At 37.9% G+C, this 24,508-nt stretch overlaps 1 pseudogene; it reads left to right on the forward strand.

Annotated features, from left to right (window-relative positions):
- Positions 1–1,013: 1,013 nt before the first annotated feature.
- Positions 1,014–2,783, forward strand: LOC116273322 (annotated as a pseudogene).
- The last annotated feature ends 21,725 nt before the right edge of the window (positions 2,784–24,508 follow it).

Here is a 24,508-nt window from a genome sequence, read left to right on the forward strand (position 1 = left end):
TAACTGGTACCAGCTATAGGAAAGCAATTGCCACTGCTTTCCTGGAACTTGAGTAAATGCAATCAAGTGGAATTTTAAATTTTCGCTGGAAGTGGAGTCATGAGACTGAAGATATCTCTTTTAAGAGAACCAAAGCATCAAGAATTAGTAACCCATATAGGCTGGATACTACTGAAGAGCTGTATTCATATAGTGATGATCACCAGATAGTGAAAAGGAACTTGTTCACCAGTGGAACAACTCAAATAGTAAAGCTTCCTGATGATATTTACCCTATAGATCTTCACTGGTTTCCAAAGAGTTTGGGTATAAGAAACAAATGCAAGCCCAAAGCTTTGTCCTCATAAGTTCTGATGATAAATTTAATTTGATTTCCAAGTTAGAAAGAGTGGAAAAAAGTGTAGCAGCTTACTCTGGAGTAGTACTTGCAGGAAGATAGAATGGTGAAGCAACAGCATTAGTTACAATTGGAGAAGATGGACAAATAAAAATTTGGTCAAAGACTTGGACGCTTAGATCAACTTTAGCTCAGCAAGCCCAGGTCAGCCCCCAACTACTCCCGAAGAATATTCCCAGAAAATATACTTATCAAATACAGAATAAGGAGGAGTGCCTTCTGAGGAAAACCAGTGTATTCAATAGTGTGGGGTCCTGATTTAGCAAAGGTTCTTTATACAGCAGGCAAGCAGCTAATCATTAAATCTCTTCAGTGGCCAGGCACAGTGGCTCACGCCTGTAATACCAGCACTTTGGGAGGCCGAGGCGGGTAGATCCCCTGAGGTCAGGAGTTCAAAACTAGCCTGGCCAATATGGTGAAACCCGTCTCTACTAAAAATACAAAAAATTAGCCAGGCGTGGTGGTGGGCGCCTGTAATCCCAGCTACTTGGGAGGCTGAGGCAGGACAATTGCTTAAACCTGGGAGGCAGAGGTTGCAGTGAGCCGAGATCGTGCCACTGCACTCCTGCCTGGGGGACAGAGCGAGACTCCATCTCAAAAAAAGAAACTTCTTTGATCAAATGCTAAAGTTTTACAGAAAGCTTATGATGGCATCATTTTAAAAGTAGATTGGAATTCAGTCAGTAATCTTATTTTATCTACTGGTGAAGACTGTAAATACAAGGTATGGGATAGTTACAGCCACCCACTGTACAATTCACAACCTCATGAGCATCGTATTACTTCAGTTGCCTGGGCTCCAGATGGAGAATTACTTGCTATTGGATTATTTCATACTTTACACTTATGTAATAAAACTGGGTGATCATATGCTTTAGAAAAACACTGGCAGCATATTTAATATTGCGTGGTCAACTGATGGCACTCAGACTGCTGGAGTATGTGGAATTGGGCATGATGTTTTTGCGCCTGTGGTGGAACAACACTTGGAGTGGAAAAACTTTCAAGTAACATTAACTAAAAGAAAGACCATACACATTCGTAATGTTCTCACTGATGCAGTGAACTTACTGGAATTCCGTCATGGCCATTAAAGCATCTTTGAACTCTGCACCCTTAGTTGTTTCAATGTCTCTTCAGTGTTATGTGGTCTCCACAAAGAACTGGAATACACCAATTATATTTGATCTCAAAGAAGAAACTGTTAGTTTAATCCTGCAGGCAGAAAGACATTTTCTTCTTGTAGGTGTTAGTAGTATCGATTTATATTCATATGAAGGGCACTTTATTTCATCTCCAGAATTTCCTAGAGTGAGAACAGATATTCTGAATGCACAGACTGTGTCTCTGAGTAATGATACCATAGCAATGAGACAAAGCTGATGAAAAAAATAATCTTTTTTGTTGAGGCATCAACTGGAAAACCATTAGATGATAGAAAGTTTCTTCCTTGTAAAAATGAAATCTTGAAAGTTGCTCTGGATCAAAAAGGACTTACCAATGATAGAAAAGTCACTTTCATTGATAAAAATAGAGATATCTATATTGCTTCTGTGAAACAATTTGAGAAGGCAGAAAAAATTCTCAAATTTGGAACAATGGTGCATACTTTGGCATAGAGTGATACATGCACTATACTTTGTGGACTTCAAGATACTCAATTTACAGTGTGGTATTATTCCAATATGGTTTATGTGGACAGTGACATTTTGCCTAAAACATTACATGAAAGGGATACAAGTGAATTCAGTAAAAATCCCCATATTGTGAGTTTTGTTGGAAATCAGGTAACTACAGCAAGAGTTAATGGCCCTCTGGTTCACATCAGTGTATAACTATATCCTGTTATTCTCCATAAATATGTAGGCAGTTCAAAATGGGAAGATGATGTAAGACTTTTCCACTTTGTTGAGCAGCAAACCATGTGAGCTTGTCTAGCTGCTTGGGCAGTTGCGAATCAAGATATGACCATCACAGAAACAGGCTATGCAGCAATTGGTGAAATTGATAAGGTTCAGTACATCAATTCTATAAAAAGTCTTCCATTTAAAGAATCAAAAATGTCCCACATACTAAGGTTTACTGGGAACATACACGAGGTTGAAATAGCACTTCTTCAGGCTGGCATCGTTTATCAAGCAATCCAGATTAATATTAATCTCTACAACTAAGAAAGGGCACTAGAATTGGCTGTAAAATACAAAACACATGTTGATACAGTTCTTGCTTACTGTCAAAAGTTTTTGGAGACATTTGGTAAAGAGGAAACAAACAATGCTTGCAGTATGCAGCAGGTCTTCAAATAGATTGAGAGAAAAAGACAAAGTTGAGATTGAAATTACAAAAGGAGAACAATCATCAAGCAGCCAATGCAGTAAGAGTATGAATCTAAAGCCTTCTATGCCATGCTTATCTTTAAGAAGTTTTGTCTTTTGAAATGAATTCTGATTAACTAAGGATAAGCATGTTTTGGTTGATTAAAAAAGGATAATATTTAAGTAAGTGTAAGCACTTGCTGTGTATTTAATGTAAACGTACATTCAGAAAGACGAAATACAAAGAAATTTATGTACGTCTCTGTTTTATGTTTTTCTATTCCAATAATTAGCAAAATATTACAATATACTTATGATATGCCTGTGTAGTGTTAATTATATATCCGTTTTTTGCCCATTATTTCATCCCTGAATCTTCAGCCCAAATATGAATGTTGATAATAAAACATCGAACTAGTTTAAAATGTGTATTATTAATTTCTCTTTGATCTCTAAATGGTGAAATGCCTCCAAAAGTTTATTTATAGAACAAAAATACATGAGGATAGATTTGCGCAAATGTATAAAATGCAAATACTGATACGCCAAAGTTCATAGCAGCATTACTCAAATAGCAAAAGGTGGAAATAACTCAAATATCTATTATGAATGGATAAACAAATGTGGTACAACACATACAATGGAATATTATTTAGCCTCAAAAAGAAATGAAATTCTGATAAATGCTACAACAGGATAAACCTTGAAAACCGATGCTCAGTGAAATAAGACACTGAGACACAAAAGGTCAATATGATACCACTTATATGAGGTACCAGCATAGGCAAGCTCATAGAGATGTAAAGGAGAACAGTGTTTACCAGAGACTGGTGGGGAGAAGGAAAGGTGGGGGGTGGCTATTGATTAACAAGTACATAGTCTCTGCTTGGGATGAACAAATTCTGAAAATGAATAGCAATGATGGTTGCTCAACATTCTGAATGTTAATGCCACTGAATTGTACCTACAAACATGATTAAAATGGTAAATCTTGTTATGTATATTTTATCATAATTTTAAAAATATATCCAAAATGGGTAAGAAGGATTCTCCTCATTCCTCTTCTGACTTGAGATGGCCAGGCAATAGGCCCTCAAGTCTGAATTTGTGAAAATCTTCTTAAATGATAAACCTGTTTGACTAGTCTTAACCATTTGTCTCCAAATTATTACCATGTAATTTTTAAAAAAATAAATACCCCTTAGAAATTCTTCTGTGAAACCATTTTTGGAAATGGTTCATTATAGAGTGGGTATATGCATATATATATGGAATTTTATAGAAATATGTTACATGTATATGAAGGCATAAAGGGATTATCTTTCATATCCCCATTTTAATTACTATATATAGTTTTTTTAAATAGAAATCTTTTCTTTTTAACATGTTTCTTTTCTTTTCTGAAATGTTGGAATATTCTGTTCTTGACCCAGATGCTGGGTACAAGAGTGTACTCAGTTTATGAAATCTGATTGAGCAGTGATAAAATCTTCTTTATAGAAAAATGCCAATTAATACATGTAAAAAGACTGATAGAATTAGAAAAACCATCATTTTGCAACCTTGATGGTAATTATCAGTTCAAGCAAGCATTATCAATGGATACTAAAGCTAGTTTGTAGAAGACTGATGAAAAATAGGATATTCTCAGAATCTCTAAGTATTTCCCCAGAGATTATTTATTTACTACAATAACTTACTCTTTGATCAGTAAAGACCTCAGGTGTATGGTTAAGAAAGATAGATTTCAGCCAGACAGTCAGGTTGTATTAGCTACTCCTACTCTCCCCATCAGTATGACTCACCACAGAATCAGTTCATCTAGAGTGGTAGGAATAATTACTGTGACTTCCTGCTCGTCAGAGGCCCCACCTCTCATGGTAATAATTCCACCTCCAGTTAAGAATAGGTGTTCTGAAAAATTTATGGGCATGAATGCTTATATGTAAAATTCACAGTGAAGAGAGCAATTGTATTATTTGGGGAAAAAAGATGGAAATTCACCAATAAATATTTTTTAAGAAAAATGCATAGGTTAAAAGTATTCTGAATTTTTACCAAGGTTGTTAAACCAATTCAAAGGGGAACAGAAAAATCTTTTCAACAAATGATGCTAGACAACTAGATATCCACATACAAAACAATGAAACTAAACCCCTGTTTTATACCATATGCAAAAATTAACTCAAAACAGATCTGAAAACTAAATAAAACTCTCAGAAGCAAACATATAAATAGTTCTTCATGACTTTGTATTTGGCAAAGGTTTGTTAGATATGATACCAAAAACATGAGCAAAAAAAGAAAAAATTGATAATTTACACGTCATCAAAATTTAAAATTTTTGTGTTTCAAAGGACACAATCAAGAAAGTGAAAAGATAACTCACAGACTGAGAGAAAATACTTTAAATCACATATGTCATAAGGGACTTGTAACTAGAATATATAAAAATATCATACAATTCAACAATAAAAAGAAAAAATAACCAAACTAAAATCTGGGCAAATAATTTGAATATATATTGCTCCAAAGATACACAAATGGCCAATAAGCACAGGGAAAACATCCTTAGTCAGTAGAGAAATGCAAATTTAAAATAGCAACTATGTGAGATGATAGATATGTTAATCTGCTTGACTATAATAACAATTTTACTATCTATATGTATCTCATAATATCATGGTGTAAACCTCAAGTATATACAACAAAATTTATTTATTTTTTTTTTTTTTGAGACGGAGTCTCACTCTGTTGCCCAGGTTGGAGTGCAGTGGCCGGATCTCGGCTCACTGTAAGCTCCGCCTCCCGGGTTTACGCCATTCTCCTGCCTCAGCCTCCCGAGTAGCTGGGACTACAGGCGCCCGCCACCTCGCCCGGCTGGTTTTTTGTACTTTTTAGTAGAGACGGGGTTTCACCGGGTTAGCCAGGATGGTCTCGATCTCCTGACCTTGTGATTCACCCGTCTCGGCCTCCCAAAGTGCTGGGATTACAGGCTTGAGCCCCCGCGCCCGGCCAACAAAATTTATTTTGAAAAATATCACAGTGAGATACCACCTCACCATGAACAGGATGACTATTAAAAAAAAAGGTCAGATAATAACAAGTATTAGTGAGAATGTGGAGAAAGTGGAATTCCCCATCCCCCAACACACTGCTGGTAGGAGTGTCAGGTTGTGCAGCCACTTTGGAAAAGAGTTGGGAAATTCTTCAAAAAGTTAAACAAAGAGTTCCACTGAACCAAGTAATCCTACCTCTAGATCTGTATCTGAGAAAACTTTAAATATATGTCCTCATAAAAACCTGTACACAAATGTTCATAGCAGCATTGATAATAGCCAAAAAGTGGAAATAGCTTTTTCCGATCAGTGTATAGAGGGATGAATGGATAAACAAATGTATTATATCTGTAATATGAAATACTGCTCAGGCACAAAAAGGAATGAAGTTACTGTTATGTGCTACAACATAGACAAACCTTGAAAACACATTATGTAAAAGAAATCAGATGCAAAAGGCTACATTTTATATTATTCCATTTATATAAAAGGTTCAGAATAGGCAACTCCACAGGGACAGAAAGTAGATTAGTGGTTGCCAGAGGCTGGGGGCAGGGGGAAAAAGAGAATAACTAGTAATAAACATGGGGTTTCTTTTGGGGTGACGAAAGATTCTAAAATTAGACTATGGTGATGGTTGTACATCTCTAAATATGCTAAAACCTATTGAATTGTATTTAAAAGGGTGAATTTTATGTAAATGTATTTCAATAAAGTTGTAATAAGAAAAACATATTCTGAAATTAAAGCCTAAGTTGTGGGTGACTTAAGGCCCAAAGGGAAATGGTCTTTAATAATGCCATCTGTCAATAGAGCCACCTATCAAACCAGGAACCAATAGTATGTAAATGAAGTTGTATGATCGCACAGAATAGATGGAAAGAGTAGGACACCCCACTAAAGGACAAAACATCATTCCAAAATAGGGTATCCCAAGTTCTGGACGTCTACACATTAACTAATCCAAGGTTGCATAGAAATTGTGGCAAGAGTAGAAACCTATTTCCCTTGACAAGAACCAAATGAACCGCCCCAAATGGCTGGATGTTTGCAGACTCCTCTCCCATACACCTTTGCTCCTACCTAAGAAGGAAGCCAGAGGAGGAAAGCACAAAGGTGCTTAGAGAAGACAGAATCCTACAGCCTCCATTTCTGTGGTTTCTACATCTGACCAGACCCGAGTAAAAATAAACTGCTGCTAAAAGAGAACTGGGAAACCTTGACCGGGCTTCAAAATTCAAAGCCCATGTACATTTAATCAGCCAGGCATACATAAAGTGATGCATGTTTCTGTATCTGCTGGCTTAATATATCCAGAAACTGCAGTGTCAATGTTGCCCAAATTCTCTGTCTGCTGCATAGTGATCTCCCGATGCAATTCACATGTTGCGCAAGGCTGCCTCCTTTATTGCATAAATGCATTGAAAGAAATTTCCATGTCCAGAATTATTTTAGCCACTTTGTGAAAAATATATATATGGTTTTAAAAATGTATAATTTCAAAACCCATACACATATAAGGTAAATTTACCATAAGCTTATTTTAGTAGAGTCCTGGGATGAAGCCATTGTTGTTCTGAGGCAAGAACATGTTATAAGCCTTTCCTTACAGAGGAGCAGTCATGTTTCCAGGCTTAATAGGGAGCATCTAGAGGGCTTATTAAGGACAAGAAGTGTGATAGACTCATTCTGTCGTCCTTTCACAACCTTGATGCTCAATGTTAGGCACAGTAGATTCTCAGTAAGTGGTTTCCTTTTTTTCTTTTCTTTTCTTTTTCGAGACAGAGTGTTGCTCTGTTGCCTAGGCTGGAGTGCACTTGCACAATCTCGGCTCACTGCAAGCTCCGCCTCCCAGGTTCACGCCATTCTCCTGCCTCAGCCTCCCAAGTAGCTGGGACTTCAGGCGACCGCCACCAAGCCCGGCTAATTTTGTTTTTGTATTTTTAGTAGAGATAGGGTTTCACCTTGTTAACCAGGATGGTCTTGATCTCCTGACCTCGTGATCCGCCCGCCTCGGCCTCCCAAAGTGCTGGGATTACAGGCATGAGCCACCGCGCCCGGTCTCAGTAAGTGGTTTCTAAGCCACTAAGTTAATGAACGACAAATAACGATGTGACATGTGGTTACCATCTATCAGTTGTCCTTCACTAGAATATAAAATTCTTCACTTCCCCTATTTTGTATTTGTATCTTTCCTCTTTCATAGGGATAACTTTTGTTCTTAGCAATATCAGTATATTTACCTATTTGCCTAAACCTGCAGGTGTGTTGGGGTTGAAAAGTCACTGTTGAAGTTATCCTTACAGACTCACATTTTCAATGATAAGCTCAAAACTTATCAGTGATAAATCTCTATGTATTTTCATTTCATGCTCTATGTCAAAAATAAAATTTTTCAAAAATAATATTTTTCTGACAATTATTTGATCTAGGACTCCAAAACCTGACTCTGAAGTATTGTGATATTTTATAGAGGTTGAACATTCCTTATCTTGAGAAAAGAAGTGTTTTCCACTGCAATTTTTTTCAGATTTTGGAATATTTGCGTTATATGCCAGTTAAGCATCCCAAATTAAAAAATCTCAGCATCATGTTGGTGCTCAAAATGTTTCATATTTCAAATATTCAGATTAGGAATGCTCAACCTGGAATGCCAAGCCCCAGCGTCATCATGCTAAGTTGAGATGTACAAGATCAAATTTTAAAACATTACACAAATCTTATCAACTAATCCTCTTCACCACTGATAGCACTATACCCGCAACTTCAAAATGCAAATAAAGTAAAAATAAAGTACTATTTATTCACTTTATCAATTTTAAAATGTCTCAATATAGTATTAGCTAACAGTTACATAGCATTTATTAGGTACCAGATATTCATCTTTAGCTATACTAATTTAATCTTCACAACAACCCCATGAGATAATATTATTTTCATTATTCCCATTTGACAAGTGAACAAAATGAGTAACAGATAAGTCACCTGGCCAATGTCACACAATTCATAAATCAGAGAGCTGGTATTAAATCCAGGACAATTATCTCAGAATCATTCTCTTAACTACTACGCTATGTAGCTTTGGGTTAATGGAAAGAGTATGGTGTTCCAGGCATGTCTATTCATTGCTGGTTGGAGGTATATGGGAACAAAACTTCCAAAAGACAATTTCTTATGTATCTCTCTGAGTCTTGATAGTCATTTTTAGTCTTTGAGTTAATAGTTTGACTTCCAGGCATTTATTTATTCTAAAGAAATAATGTATAAAATGAAACTGATTTATATACAAAGAAGTGTTATTTATAATCACAAAAAGACAATAGAAAATATGCCAAATGTTATGAGACTGTTTAATTATAATTAGTAGAGACAATGAAATATTTGGCAACCAATTAAAAATGATATTTAAGTATTTTTATGATATGGGAAATATTTGTGACATAATGCTAAGCCAAATGCAGGATACAAAGTTTTATATATACTACCATCTTATATTTTAAAATATAGAACGGTATTCATTTAACAAACATTAAAGAGCTCCTCTACGTTATCCATCAATAAGCAAAACAGACAAAGTCTGCTGCTCTGATGTAGCTAACTTTCCATGGAAGCAGGTAAACAATGAGTATATTAAGTGGATAAATTATACAGTGAATTCAAAGGCTAAGTGCAATTACAAAGAGAAAAGAGCAGACTGAGGGGAATTAGGAATGCTGGGTTGGTGCATGCAGGTTGCAAAATTAAATACAGATAAGTCTCACTGAGATAGTATGATCTGAGTAAAGACTGGGAGGAGGGAGGTAGAGGATTTAGCCAAGTGAATACCTGAGAGAAGAATATTTCAACCAAGAGAACAGCTACAGCAAAGGCTCAGTCGCAGACACTATTAGTACCATACACGTATTCTGGGTGCGCACCTCTACACACCTGAAGACAGTTTACTGCAAACAACTGTGACTCATTTCCAGCGGGCCTTTATTTTCAGGCCAAAGAGCATGCTAGGCCAGTACTTGGGGCAACCTGGAAGTTAATAGCCCTGGAAGCAAAACTCAACCAATGACAGCTAGGCAGTTGTTGAAAAATACCCCCAGCTTTCTCGGCTTGGGTAGGATAACACAGAGACATGGTATACACTGTTCCCTAGAGAGAGTTTCTCAAACATTAATTAGGGTGTAAGAATCACCTGAAGCCCTTGTTAAAATGCAGATTCTGATTGAGTAGGTCTGGGGTGGGGCCTAAATCTCATTTTAACAAACTCCCAGGTGATGGCATGATGCTGGTTCATAGACCACACCTTAAGTAGCAAGGTCCGGGTTCTTCAGTGGGATTGGACCCACCTGCCTCCAGTCTAAGTATATCTTGTGTCGGCTTCTTTTCTGTACCTGACTCCTAGTCTCTCTCCCACAGTTTTAATTTGGCATCACCTTTGAAATAAACTAGTTGCATTTACCCTGTCTTAGAGTCTGTCTGCTTCTGGCGAAACCCTACCCACAGGAATGAGCCTGGTGAGCTAGAAGAACACAGTGAATCCAGGTGACTAGAACAGAGTGATTGAAGGTTTGAGCAGTAAGAAAAAGAAAGGAGCTTGGAGAGGTAATGGGGAAAGAGCGTAAAACCCACATTAAGGGGTTTGGCTTGTTCTCTGAGTAAAATGGGGGTAGGGTAGGGGAGGCACATTGTAGACTTTTGAACAGAGGATGTCATTATGACGTAGTGACATTAACAGCCTCACTCTGGCTACTGGTAAGGGTCAAGGGAAGAAGCAGGGAGGCCATTGCATCCAGTGCAGAGATGATGAAGGCAAAGGATGGGGGCTGGAAAGGGAAGCAAATGGGGGGGGGGTGACATGTAAGAAGTCATCAGATTCTAGACACTCAAGTGAAGCAGTCAAGGAAACAGTTACATCCTAACAGGCTAGAGTCTGGGAGGGAAGTTGGTACTAGGAAATATAAGTGTGGTCATCTTCACACAAGTGGCATTCAAAGTTATGGGACCAAATGAGATCACCTAGAATGCAAGTGTAAGTAGGAAAATATTCAAGTATAAATAGGAAAAAAAAAAAAAAGAGTCCAAAACCTGAGCCCTGAAACACTCCAGTATTAGAAAACTGGAAGTGAATATGCTCAAAGTCAAAGGTAGAAATATCTGTGGAGGGATTCTATCTAGTTGGTTATTTTTCCTTACTTTCATTAGCTTGATTTTAGTGTCATCTGTGGAGCCAGAGAACCAAGCGATATGCAACAGCAATGGCATGTAATTCTGTTTCATTGTTGCCCTGCCAGTCAGGAGCACTATGAAAAGAATCTAGAATATTTTGACAACTCAAATCAGGCAAATAAAATTCAATGAGGTTTCAAAAGTATTTCATAAGCATGTGAAACATGTGATGGAATGGAAAGAAAATGTGTTTTGAGCCAGATGAGAAAACATTAAAACATACTAAGAGAATCAAGGAAGTGCAAAACCTAACAAAATGGTGCAGAAAATTACAAACCTCGATGAGACTGGACAGAAATGTTATATAACAATAACCTGAATGCAGGAGAGGACAATGTCTTCTAAAGGGCATGAGGTCCCTGTTGCTATAGTAATTTAAAAAAGCAGGTTGACTTGTAGGTAAGTGACACGTGGAGAATCAACTGCATCTAGACCCCAAATATTCCATTGATTTGTAGCCTTTACTGGCCCAAGATAGTACAACTATTCTTTAAACAGAAAGGATTGGAATTTACCACAGAGAGGCTAAATCAAGCCCATAATTATATTGTAATTGTGTTAAGTTCATGGAAATTATTTATGTAAAAATGGAAATAACCTATATGTATTAAAATGTTAGAAATACTTAAGATAATTTGATTAAACTAACACATGAGTCTTGGGATTCTAAATTGAAACATAATTGATTTTGAAATTGTGATCTTAGTTATTCAAAGAGAACTGTTAAGTTTCTTAAACAGTGTTGAGATGTTTAAGATAACTTGATATTCACTTTATAAGTTTAATTTATTTTAAAGAATTAATCACTTGGGAAGATTCTGTTTATCAGTCAAAGTTCTTATAAAGAAAACTAAATATTTTCAGGTATAAATGCAGTTTAAAAAGTTAAAAATGGTTTTGCTAACCTCATTTGTAAATGGGACATAACATTAATTCAAAGCCTCCTTGATTTTAACAATTGATTGTTAACATCTCCTATATTTAAAATAGAATAAGATATACAAACGGGGCCAGTAGCGGTGGTTCACGCCTGTAATCCCAACACTTTGAGAGGTTGAGGTGGGTGGATCACTTTGAGGCCAGGAATTCGGGACCTGCCCAGCCAACATGGTGAAACTCCATCTCTACTAAAAATACAGAAATTAGCCAGGCATTGTTGCACGTGCCAGTAATCCCAGCTACTCAGGAGGCTAAGGTATGAGAATTGCTTGAACCAGGGAAGCAGGACATTGCAGTGAGCCGAGATCACACCACTGTACTCCAGCTTGTGCAACAGAGTGAGACTCTATCTCAGGAAAAAAAAAAAATATATATATATATATATATATATATATACACACACACACACACACGTATATCTACACACACATATATACATACAAGTATAACAAAAGCATAAAAGAATCTACTTTAATGTAACTGTAATAATTTAAATATTAATTTAAAAATGATATATGTAAACAGAATGTACTTTCTCAGAAGCTGCCTCAAAGACAGCAAAAAACCTCCATTGCTTTTACAATTCTCATTTTTTTGTAAAAGAATACAGATTTCCATATATTTGCTAAATTTTATATACTGTACAACTATTAATTTAGAAAAAAATACATTAATAGGACACAAAGAAAACTGCCCAAATGAATGTACTCCATAACAACACTTGTCCCAAAATGCAAAGTGAATGGTGTTAGATCACTTACAGAAGAATTTATGGGAGTATCTTATATAAATCAGACAACTATTCTAATAAGTGAACACCACATCCAAAAACAGACCAATCAAATCTCTAATGTTAGAAGTATCTCCTACCATATGTCAAATGAATATAGATACCAGCATAATTAATAACATATAAATTCATTTTGATGTATAAGTGAATTCAAACTTGCTTTTTCCTTCAAAACAGTGAAATAATTATTGGCATTGTAATCACTTACCCAATGACAAGAATTGTGCTAAGTCTTTTGGACATTATTTTTATTTTTGCATGATAAATCAATGAGAAAAATACTCTTATTACCCCAATTTTACAGCTGTGGAAGGTAGGGAATAGATGGCTTAAACTATTTGCCCATGGCACATTGTGGAGATGCTTAGGATGGAAAAAACTGTATCTTTCCGACTGTGAAGCACCTACTTTAAACCACATCACTGGAGTGCCGAAAAGGGCAACTACTGTAGAACAGGAAACCCGCAAAATTATGTGGATACTAAAAAGGATAGCTAGTACTCAAAATAGCTGGAAGCAGTGGTGCTAAACTCAAGGCAGCATTTCGTTTTCAAGAAGCATTTAAGGTTTAGGAACACTTTTTTTTTTTTTTTTTTTTTTTTTTTTAAGACGGAGTCTCGCTCTGTCGCCCAGGCTGGAGTGCAGTGGCGCCATCTCGGCTCACTACAAGCTCCGCCTCCCAGGTTCACGCCATTCTCCTGCCTCAGCCTCCCGAGTAGCTGGGACCACAGGAGCCCGCCACAGCGCCAGGCTAATTTTTTTGTATTTTTAGTAGAGACGGGGTTTCACCGTGTTAGTCAGGATGGTCTCGGTCTCCTGACCTTGTGATCCGCCCGCCTCGGCCTCCCAAAGTGCTGGGACTACAGGTATGAGCCACCGCGCCCGGCCTAGGAACACTTTTAACTGGAAAGCACGCAGAAATACTTAGGACAGGTCTCCCCTTAATGCTAGGTCTTTCAGTAGCCCAAATAAAATAAAATAAATTACATTTAGTATCCACAGCAGGCTCATTTTCTTGGCATTCCTGCCCTTCATGCAGGCAGAGTGGCCTGCTTCTGGTGACTTAAGAGCAGAAGGTCCATTCATTTAATGACTCTCCCTGCTTTCCCAAAATCCTCTCAACTGAGTCACTGAAGGTTTTCCATGTTCATAAAGTCAGAAATTCAGAGGCAAAAGAACTTTGGAAGTTATCCTGTTTTGGTCTTTGAACACCTCAAATTTTGCTACAATTTAGCAAACTGTCCCAACTCCATCCATTACAGGAATGATAGATGAAGGTGGATGAGAAGAAAGGAGAGAAACAGATTTAACTGCATCTAGTGCTGCTAAGGAGAAGTAACACAGAGAAGAATGGCTGCATTTTCCTGGACAGGCTCAGGCCAAAGCAGAAAGTTACTTGGGCTCTATCCCTCCCCTCTTTTCATGTTTGTGGAAATCAAAGCTGAGTGAATTTATATTACTGGCACATTGGAAGGTGTCCTCAAAAGAAGTCTCTAAAGAACTGAGACAGAAGGACTTTTGAATGTGTTGAGTAAGAGATGCAGTCCCTAATGCCTTTAGGAAATGCATAACATTTCTGGGCCTCGGTTTCTCTCTCTGTAAATTGTAGGATTTGGACAACATCAGGATTTCTCTACCTGTGCCAGATAATTCTTTGTTGTGGGCTGCCCTGGGCACTACAGAATGATCAACAGCATCCTTGGTCTCTGCCCAGTAGTGCCAGTTGCAGCTCAAGTTGAAAACCACTGAATTAGACGATTATAGAGGCATCTTCGGCCTTGACATATTAGGACGCCAGGGAAACTTTGACTCTTTTATCAGTAACAACTTGTGGTTAATTTCTCACATCCTGGAATTCTAAGCTTCCTTGAGAATGAATACAAGACTGAAGGCTGACAGAGACAATCAAGTGTCCCCAGAAAGGAAGGGGTCATTCTCTTTAGAGAAACCTCTCAACTTGACTTGCAGTCACCTAGTATGACAATAATTCTTTATAACCTCAATTCCTACATGGGAAGACTACAAAATCCCTGAAGTATTACTACCAGATCTGCTTTTCAGGACAGAAATGTATGACCATATCTTCATCTTCTCTCTCTTTCTGGCATCCAGTGGCTGCACTTAAGAATTCAAATCATCCTCTCGGTGTTGCAACACCTGCCCATCTTGTGAAACTTTTCTGTAAGTGGCAGGGCATTTTGGAATTTTGCCCCAGACTCTCTGCTTCCTAGCATTGGGTGCTCATCTATTCTCATTTGTGTTGCTGTTATCTTGGTTGATGAGAAGCTTCCCATGCCTGTGCAAACTGGCTTCCACGTTTTTCTCTGAGTGATGGTGCTGGGACACAGGCATCTCTCCATAAATTGAATCAGAAATCCAGTCACCTCCACAGTGACAAAGGTGCATGCATCTAAGAATGGGCTCTACATATAAAGTGATTAGAAGAAGGCCAGTGACACTTAGAAGGAGCTTCCCATACAGAAGGGTCTCTCAGTTGGAGAAAATGAGCTCCTATGAAGTTTGTCATCTGATTAGCCCTGTTTACTGGGTGCTTCCAACTTCTCATCACCATCACTGGAGCATTTTGGTTTTGTTACACAAATCATGCATGCCTATGATTTTTAGAAAGAACAAAAATATAAAAACATACGAAGATATAAAGGGAAATAGATATAATGTGTATATGTAATCATGTAGCATGCTATTCTGCACTTTGGATTTTTGTTTGACTTGATATATCGCAAGCATCTAGAGATCCCTCATTTATTCTTTAAAATGAAAGTGGACTAATACATTTTCTGGGTACATTGTACATTTTTTAAGAAGGCTCCTTTAGGCATGTGAAGGTTGTATACTGTTTTGCATAAGACAGTGCTGCAAAGAATATCCCTATAAATGTATATCTGAAGAGTCATTCATAAAAACAACAACAACAACAACAACAAAAACAACGGAAGAAGGGTATGTTAATTTAAAACTTTGCTAAATATTGCCAAATTATCCCTGGAAGTGGATGTACCAGTTTATACTCTTCTAGGGGGCATTTTGAAGTGGTCATTGGAAGAAGAGTTTCAGATTCCTAGGCCACAGCAAAATGTAGCTTAAAAGGATTAGATAAACTGGGTTATTTCTATACCAGTTCTCTTACTTCGTAGTCTCCCTCCCAGGTTTAAAATCTTTTGTGATAGATACAGTAAAACAAAATGAACTTAACTACAACCACTGAGGAGATTCTGAAGTCAGTTTCTAAGGAGTAAAGATCATGTAGTCAAAATTATCTTTGAAAACATCTTAAACAGTTCACAAAGTACATTGTGTATAGTTTTATATAAACAAATTTGTACAGTAATATGTATGCAAAATTATAAAATGTACAGCAATGTACCATGCAAATCAAGTAAATATACTAAGAATTTCACATCATTGTATTCTTAAATATTAATCATTTTCAGTTCAAGGAGATAGAGACATTTTAAGGAAACTCAAAAATTTAGAATTATTGAGAAAAATAATTATGTTTCCCATCTTGTATTAACCTAGGTGCCTGAAGAAAACAGAATTAATACCAATCGTTCAAATAAGTTTCTTTAACAAAAGGACAAATTACAGAGGTGTAAGCTAAGGTAAGGGAACAAAAAGAGATGGTAAGGCCCCAGAGAGAGAGAGACTAAGTACACAAGAAAATGATTGTCATGCCTAACACCTAAGACAAAAGGAGGAAATCACGTGCTTGGTGCCGGACGCAAGCTGCTTCAGTGGCTTACAGCAATAAATGGTAAGCACACACACACAACTAGAGCTGAGGCACCAAAACGGGGAGTGAGCAAAGATACTCTGACCTTTCCCTTCTGCTAGTTGACCTGCAAACTTGACTACAAGCCTGCTGGCAAAGAAGGGGATCAGCCTTCTGGGACAGGGAGCAAGCCAGGGATGTCCATTCTGGGACAAAAGCTCACTGAATGGATTGACCAGAAAAATCACTAGCACTATTTAAATTATTATCTGTATCTCCTTTTCTCTTTCACTTTGCCAGCAAAGTTGGACTAAATTCTATGACCCTGTGATGAAATTCCACTGTATGTAGCAGAGGATCACATTAGAGAGCTCATTGCCTTTGGATAATTCTTCTAGCCCACAGAAATGAAGAGTGAAAGGACATACAGATCTCCCATGCTCAAGAAGTTCAGGGTGAGAGCCTTTTGTGCTTGGATCAATTTCCTTAGGGGTGCCAGATCCCTCTCTCACCATATCATGTGCTGTCCTAACATTTAAAAATTACCCAGGTACATAGTACCTCTGAGTTTTAACTTTTCTCATCTGCAAAACAAGAGGATTGAATTAGATTGAGGGTTCTCCAACCTGGCCAGTCTCCAAAACTTTAGGGGATTCTATTCACAATACATATTCCCAGGTCCTTCTTCAGGCCCACTGAATCAGAATCCTTGGGTTTGTGGTTCACGGAACATTTGTATATAGAATTTCACCCAGGTGATGCTGGCATGCATCCAGGCTTGAGAATAGCTGTTCTCAACGATCTTCAAGACAGATTCCAGTTCAAAAATCCCACGACAATAAGATAAAGTTAGCAAAATAATCCAAAGAATTTTTTCTTGTCACTTAATAAAAAAATTAGGAATTAAGGTATATCCAAAGTAATAATGTTTCCCTAACCTCTTCCAAAATGTTATAACATTTTATGTTTTGCATTTTCAGATTTTTATTCTAATATTGGTAACTAGAAGTACATTCTGTATTTTTTATTTGTGTCTTTTTTCTATAAACTAAGAGGTGGGTTCTGAGGCAATAAGTCTCATTGTTAATTACATCTATGCCATTATTAAAGGAATATCTTTAAAAATTTTTTCTATTTCCATAGGTTTTTAGGGATCAGGTGGTATTTGGTTACATGACTAAGTTCTTTAGTGGTGATTTTTGAGATTTTGGTGCACCTGTCACCCAAGCAGTATACACAGAACTCAGTTTGTAGTCTTTTATCTCTCACCCCCTTCCCACCCTTTCCCCCTGAGTCTCCAAAGTCCATTGTATCATTCTTATGCCTCTGCATCCTCATAGATCAGCTCACACTTAGTGAGTGAGGACATACATTTGGTTTTCCATTCCTGAGCTACTTCACAATAGTCTCCAATCCCATCCAGACTGCTGCAAATGCCATTAGTTCATTTAAAGGAGCATCTATTTTAATAGCAGCTTCCTGTTATTACTTCTACAGGGGACCACATGAGGAGAACCAGTTTCTAGGAAATCCTCCAGCACAATAATTTGTATGATCTTGGACAAAATATTTAACCTTTAGGCTCTTATTATGATTTCAGCTTTTAAGTGACAGGATTGGCCTAAATGATTTAGAAAGTCCTTTCCAGCCTTAAAAACCTGGAGTTCTAAGAAATGTCACAATATATACACATATCTTCCTTTGTTGTCTACTGTTGCATCTTAAAAGAGAGAGTTTTTCAAAAATTGGATACCCTGTGCTAAACAGATTATGACAAAATAAACAACTCTCTACTAGTTACCTGCATTTCAAACCTGAGCAATCACTCATCAACACAAGGAAGGCACCCAGGAAGGTGGGAAAAGTTTTCCTGATGACTGGGCTACTAGGCCTGTCCAGGCATCTCTCATGTTTCTCCGGCCTTGTAATCAAAGGAGTATTTTCCTATCAACCTGATTTGATGTACCTTGACATGAAAATCACTTCCTTCCACACAAACTGCTTTTCTTTCTAAATCATTCATACTAAAAATGAACAATGCCAGAGAAAGCAAAGCTACCAATAGAATCAAATGACTGTAATAAATGAGTACATTTGTAACTGAGTAATACCTCTCAGGACAAAGCAGTCATCTAACCCTGAACTGCAAAGTAGATATATTTCCTTATTCTATAATCATCCTCAGTCTTTAAGACACGTAGACTCATGCCTTTGCCATAAGACAAGAAAATCCTTCTAATTAATACTTCCAATAGCTATTTACATTGCAGTAAGAAAAGTGATTTACCTAAGCAGCAGACCATAAAGATCAAACACTGTGGAAAAATTAAATATTGTAACAAGCAAAATTTATGATAAAGTTCATGAATGATATGCCATAATGTATTTTGCATAATTTGTTTTGATAATAACATGACCATGTTAAACAGATAACATACTTGACTGTAATTATGCTTAATTTTATGCAGCCAGATCAAAGCTTTATTGTATTAATATTTGATCCTTATTTCTATAGGATCTATAAAAGGCATCAATGAAAGCCATTTGCTCAGTTACCTGCACAGGTAAGTCATTATGCATGCACACACATGCACACAGGCAAACACATACACTTGTGCATCTTCCTAGCTATTCGGTGCAACAAATATTCTGGTTCTTTCCACGTCTCTCTATCAGTAATAACTTCCTGTCAAAGTGTAGAAACTTCAAATTGTCCAAAGATGATTCCTTCAAGCCTAGCCTGATGTGTGTTCAGTTGCTAAAATGATGTTATTTCGGGATATCTAGACATGCTTTGCTATCCAAAAACAGTACCCTACTAAATTTCCAATGCCTAAATATCTTTATCAGCAGGAATGCTTCCATTTGATAATAGAAAAGATATAAAATGCAAACATCTCCAGGAGATGTGGCTTATCAACTGAAAATCAATTACATTAAATATCACTCGTTCTACAAAGCAACGAAAGGAAGGACAAGGGATGATGAAGCAAAGACCAGCCAGCTACTAGATACTTGATAATTGGGAGACACAGCATCGTAGGCCTAAGAGATTGGGGTGTGTGACTGGAAGAAGAGGTTTGAATGTTTTCATCCTCTCAAATTCATGCTGAAACTTAATTCCCAATGCAAGAGTGTTAGAAGGTAGTAATCAAATCATGAGGACTCTGTTCTCATGAATGGGATTTTGTGCTCTTATAAAAGGGCTTAATAAAGATAGTTCATCCCTTTTTGCACTTCCTGCTTCTGCCACCTGAGGACACAGTGTTTTTTCTTTCTGGAAGATGCAGCATTCAAGGCACCATCTTAGAAGCAGAGAACAGCCCTCCCTGGAAAACTGAACCAGGACTTAAACTTCCCAACCTGTGGAACTGTGAAAAAATAAATTTCTATTCTTTATAAATTATACCTGTCTCAGATATTTTGTTATAGCAATACAAGGAAAGATGGGGGTAAGAAGAGGATGATGGAAGCCATGTTTACGTCTACATAATTTTGCTGTGATAGTTTTCAACATTTATACAGAAGTTTTTGCTCACTTACTGCTACCACTAACAATAATTTCTAACCTAATTGACCTTACTGTCTGAGATTATCTCTAAGTCCTCTCACACCTGGACTGCAATTAGTCAGACCTTTTTCACAGTTACTTTTATATTGTTCACAGGAAGTTATATAACAACTAACAGCAGGGGCAGGTATTTGAAAACTGGCTCTGCTTAAGGGGCTTTAACTAAGTAAGAAACATTCAGCTTAATGGTCTATGGATCTGTCACCTGAGGAGCAGAATGAGGATATTAATAGTCATGACCTCAGGTCTGAATTTGGGTCTTGCCAAAGTAGAGCCTGGGACATGGACTTGGGGGTGGGTAGTTTGGAAGGTGGTCCCTGGAAGCAGGAAGGGGGGCAGGGAGAATGAGGTAGAGGTGGAGAAAAAGCCTATATAAGGATGAATGACTGAAGCTGCTGCTGCTGCTGCTGCTGCTGACAATACAGGCTTGACTCAGCTAAGATCTCCAGACTTGGGTTCAGTGTGGTGCCCTGAATTGCCTTCCAAAGGCTGGAAAGCTGCAGCATTTATCCTGTATCTGCTGTCCTTTACTGGCTGAAGATTGCTGAGTGGAATCACTCAACATCAGAAAAGACTGAGGCAGAGATCTGAAAAGATGAGGGTGTTCACTTGAGTGAAAGATGAAGCTGAGCCTGAGTATATGCTCTGGTCCACCAGAGCTGCAGCTGAAATCAAAACAAGGCTAAGTAGGGCCACACAGGGTCCCAGGGACATCTGCCGCACCTTCTGAAGCTATGTGAAGGCTGAAGTGGGAAAACGCATGCAAAATGCTCACCTCTGTCAGTTTGGCTGCATAAGTGCCATTTTAGGGCATTGTTTTACTTTCTTGCTTATTACTACTAATAATAGGTAATAATTAGTATTTTATTTGTAATGTCATTAATTATCCAGTTATTAATTTTTCTGTGTCTTCTCTTCTACTTATAACCATGATGTCATTCACGGTATACATTCAGTAGGTGCTAATAAATATTTTCAATAAACAATTGAATGATAATATATGAGTATCAGCTACAAAGCCTCTCACAATAGTCAGCTCAAGAAATAATTGTGAATTGACTCGAACCAGACCATAATGGAATCAAGGAAGGAGCCCATGTTTTTGTATCATGTGCTTTCTCCCTGCAGCCCTAATCTTGAGTTCATCACACTACTAGCACTCAATAAATGTTGACTGACTTATTTGGTTCCCTATGTTGAAATTGCCCCAAGGCAACACAGTTAAAAAGCCAGAGAGTACAAGCTGATGCACATTTTTTTGTGTTTCATGAAAACATTAATAACTGAAGCTATTAATACTGAGCCCAGATTCACCAAGCTCTCTGTGCCCAGAGCCTTTCAAGAATTCAAACCCCCAAAATAATCACAATCAATTCCCAAAATGCATTCTGGATGGTTAAAAAATGTAGAGGAAAGTAATTGTAGCATTTGACTTCTGATTAATATTTCTCATAAATAGTTTAAAATCAAAAGAAGTCTGTGCTTTTTAGGTAGGTTGCCTCCCTACTGATTACTTACTGGTTACTGGTTTGGCTGAAAATTTATCTTTTGTGTATTTATCACCACATTTTAAGCAAGGAAATGGAGCCACAGTGAGGTTAAACAACTTGCCCAAGCTCATAAGACTTGTAGGCTGCAGGCGCCTGTAGTCCCAGCTACTCAGGAGGCTGAGGCAGGAGAATAGCAAGAACCCAGGAGGCGGAGCTTGCAGTGAGCGGAGGTCGCGCCACTGCACTCTAGCCTGGGCCACAGAGCGAGACCCTGTCTCAAAAAAAAAAAAAAAAAAAAAAAAAAAAAAAGACTTATAGGCTGAATCTGGAGGCCAGGGTCTTAACCACTATGCTTGACTGAGTCATCGGTTGACCACTAGTGGGCACTGGGAAAAATGCCAAGGGTACCAGGCATACTACTTACCTCCCAGGAGATGAGGGAGGCAGCACGAAAACAGGAATTTTCAGCGCTATGGACTCGCTGTTGTTTTGCCCTTACTCTAAAAGTTATACAAAGACATTTTTAGTTTTGCTGATTTATATGTATCACTGGATGCTGAGATGTGATGGATTCATGGTAGAGCAGGGATGGGGCAAGACATAGAGGTGGATTCGTGGCAGAGCAGGGATGGGGCAAGACAGAGACTAGTTATGAGGCTACAGCAATGGTCCATTCTTGTCTGTCTTTCCATCTCTAGCAATAGACATGGTGGTTTCTAGAACTAGCAAAGAGGCAATGGAGATTGAGAGAATTAGAATTTCAATTGCGATTGAGAGACAATTAGAAGGCAAAATTGCCTAGCCTTATTCAATGACTGAATTTGAGGTGATGAGTGTACCCCACATAGGAAAATTCACTTTTGCTAATAAAAGGAAAAAATAATTCATTGTGTACATTATGAAATCAACTGAAAGTCTGAAAAACTTAACTTGAGATATAGGAGTCAAGATGACATAGATCCCAGCCAACACTCACTACAGTAAGTTCACCACTACTGGTACCTAAACCATGGGCAGCTGCAACTACTAACCTGGATTTATTAGTCTATGTACAGTGCTAATGTACAACATCTAATTATCCCCATCTCCTACCACTTCCTCCCAATTCAAAGTTCTGGGCAGGCATTTCCAGTTAGCCGAGTTTGACATGTGCTCAAGGCATGGCTGATAGGGGTGGGGAGAAGGCGCTTCAAGCCCTTTCAGCTTTGTAGTAAAACACAGAGGACTACCTCCGTCTAAGGGCTTACCTACTAGGAGATACCAATAAGAAAGGAATTCAGATGCTGAACAGCCAAATAAAAAGCAAATGTGCAAATGTTCACTACAGTCTGGCAAATAAGCTGCCAAGGAGGACAACCCTGCCTTGAGCAGAGGATGGTGGTACCATTTACTGAGATAGAAAACCCAGGGAGAGGCCAGGCACTGTGCTCACGCCTGTAATCCCAGCGCTTGGGGAGGCAGAGGCAGGCAGATCATTTGAGGTCAGGAGTTCGAGTCTAGCCTGGCCAACATGGTAAAACCCCGTCTGTACTGAAAAATACAAAAATTAGCCAGGTATGGTGGCACATGCCTGTAATCACAGCTACTTGGGAGGCTGAGGCAGGAAAATCACTTGAATCCAGCGGGGTGGAGGTTGCAGTGAGCCGAGATCCTGCCACTGCACTCCACCCTGGGCAACAGAGCAAGACTCTGTCTCAAAAACAAAACAAAAGAGGAGAGTTCAGCAGGATATCTCGTTTGACATAACTCCTACAACTCATTATCTTACACCTCTCCCATGGCTTTCCATAGTGTCTAGGAGTAAATATAAACTCTCCAAAAGATTCAAAAGACACAGAAAAGGTGGCCTCTGATTCTTGCACCAGATTTGTCTTATACCCTTTACCTGTTTTTTGTTTGTTTGTTTTCAATTCCTCAAGTACATCATACCATTTCCTGCTTACAGAACATGGCTCATGCTATTTCCTCTGCCTGAGGGGATATTTTCCTTTCTCTTAGCCTGGCCCAATTATTCATTCTTCAAATCTCAGATCAAATACCATTTCCTTAGGGAAGCCTTCTCTAACCTCTAAACTGTAATGTGCTCTCTTAACACTTTGTATTTGCTTCTACAGCCATTATCAAAGTTGGAAACAACATATTTGTGCAATTTTTAAAATTAAATTCCTCTCCCCCACTTCAGTGATGACAAAGACCAAATATGATTTGTCATTACTATATCCCAGATGCCAAGCCAGGAAATTAAAGATTTATTGAAGAATGAATGAACCAATGCATAAATTAATGACTGAAAGAATAAATATATATGACCGTCTAGGTTTGAGAGAGGATAATTAGCCCAAAAACACTGATTTGGGATCATCGGGATACAGATGATAACCGTAGCCAACAGAACTAATCACATCACTCAAAAAGGAGTGAAAAGAGGACTTGGGATGAGATATTAATTATCAACTATTACTCATTTCTTAATGTGATCCGTGGGTCACCCTACAGTAAAATCAGCTGGAGATTGGATGAAGGAATCTATGTCTTTAATAAATGACTCCAGATGGTTTTAATGCAACCTGAGAACCACTAACTTTAGCAGTCAGTAGAGAAATACCCTTGAAGCAGTCCCAAAGTTTGTATTATAGGCCAGGTGTTCTAACTTCTAGAAGAAGCATAAACATGCACAAGTAGCTAAGAGCATGTTATTGTGCAAAGAATACCAGAGGAGGATTCAGAAATCCTGGGTCTGTTACCTGATCTCATCATATGCTACATTTACAACCTACATTAATGACCGGTAATTATCTTTAGGGAATAGAGACTTGGGGACTTTGGTCATAGTCCACTCCATTAATGTGTTATGAGGATTCAATATATATGATAGATAACTTTTTAAAATACTCCATTTGCATTATGTTTCTAGAAAATGCAAAGGGCACGTTGATCAACTCGAGAATTTCCTATTCATTTCCCTCAGATAGTAAAATGCTTTTTTAAACATTAAGT

Source organism: Papio anubis, unplaced genomic scaffold, assembly GCF_008728515.1.
Source record: "Papio anubis isolate 15944 unplaced genomic scaffold, Panubis1.0 scaffold55, whole genome shotgun sequence".
In the NCBI taxonomy this organism is placed as follows: domain Eukaryota; kingdom Metazoa; phylum Chordata; class Mammalia; order Primates; family Cercopithecidae; genus Papio; species Papio anubis.